This window comes from Pinus tabuliformis, chromosome Q (genome assembly GCF_031772625.1).
Source record: "Pinus tabuliformis cultivar Carrire ecotype Pingquan chromosome Q, CPIR1, whole genome shotgun sequence".
Classification (NCBI taxonomy): domain Eukaryota; kingdom Viridiplantae; phylum Streptophyta; class Pinopsida; order Pinales; family Pinaceae; genus Pinus; species Pinus tabuliformis.
In genome coordinates, this window is record NC_142296.1 from 1262718503 (window position 1) to 1262720092 (window position 1590).

Below are 1590 nucleotides of genomic sequence, written 5' to 3' on the forward strand. Positions count from 1 at the left end.
CCTTGAAAAACCCCTAAGATACTCGGATTGTGCAGGGGTTACCCATCAAACTTGTGATTTCAATAAAAACTTGTGATTTTTATAAGTTTCTGCCAAATTTTAGAAAAATTAAACTGGAAAAACTTCCAAAAATCTCATAACTCTATTTTAAATATACAAAATTCTAATTTTTTATGACTTGGTAAAACACAAACATGACAGGATTCCAAGGCCTATAATAGAAAACTACTATCACTAACTCACCGGCCATTATAGCGATCCCGCGAGGTCACTGAAATCGAAGTGTGACCGTCAGGAGTAGCTATTCCCCTGCTGCACAATAAATAACGAAGTGTGGAGGCTGGACCGTGCAAATACCTGGTGCTCATGCATGTGAGCTAAACCAGATTTGAGAAGTGATCCGTTCAGGGTTCAAATCTCGTAGACTCGAACTAGCCAAAAAAAAAAAAACAAACCCCTGGAGGCAGGATTTTTCTCTGTAAACCGGTATTGTATTTTTTTGGTTTTGGGATCTGCGAAATAAATTAAATGCCAAGGATCAGTTACAACTTTTTCAGCATTAACACTAATTTCAATTATTATTTTTTTTCCCAGTGGAAAAAGTCATAATTTAATTCATATGAGGAAATTACATTTTGTAAATACTAAAAGCATATGCAGAGATTTTGATCCCGTTTTCACAGAAACCAAAAAAATAAAAAATGAAAGGTTGCTCCACAGGCTTAAACTCCTGCAAACGCTTGAAATTCTCCCAGGGTTTGACCCACACCTTGGCTGTGTACAGCTTGGGCTTATCGCCGTCCTCGGCCTCTATGGTCAAATGAAAAACATTCCCCGCTACCGCTTGCTCCTTTGCCGCCACTACTCGACGAAACGATATATCGCCATCCTGCTGCTTCTTGTGTTCATCAACGGCAGAATGCCCAAGATCGAGCATCTCTATTGAGTTCTGAAAATCTTTCACATCGCGTAATCCTCCGCGAGTTCCCATGGGCGTCCTCTAGTGCTTCATTAGTTAATAATACTAAGTCTACATATAATCAACCTTCCACATGCCCATACAACATTGTACTTTATATCTTGGAAGCCTAATATCTTTCACTTCTAAAGTTATAACTTTTTCAACATTAACACCAATTTCAATTTCCTGGAAAAATGAGTATCCATAAACCAATATACCAGGAAAACTTAGAAAAAGTCGTGAGAGCAACAACCTGTGATTAAAACACCACCACCAGATTTCTGCCCTACTGTCATGCCAAGGACCTTATCAACGTCAACTTCTATGTATTTAATTTGAGGCATTTACAATGTTGGTTTTCACCTACAAACCTGGTGGGGTTTAATTTATAATCCACGAACAGATTGTTATTAGTCCTTGCCGTGGTTAATTTATAATGCACAAACAGAATGTTATTAGTCCTTGCCGTCTCTGCATCGGATTATAGTAATTGAAAAAAATAAGTTAATATTAGTTGAGTTGTTTTATAGTGTCAGTTTATCGAGTATCAAATTTTTTTTAGGCACATAGTGATTTATCGTCTTATTTGACTTCTTGCAGAAAGGCTGAAAGCATATATTATTTTAGTA

At 37.1% G+C, this 1590-nt stretch overlaps 1 pseudogene; it reads right to left on the bottom strand.

The window, feature by feature from the left end:
* Window positions 1–628: 628 nt before the first annotated feature.
* Window positions 629–991, bottom strand: LOC149224397 (cysteine proteinase inhibitor A pseudogene; annotated as a pseudogene).
* Between the last annotated feature and the right edge of the window lie 599 nt (window positions 992–1590).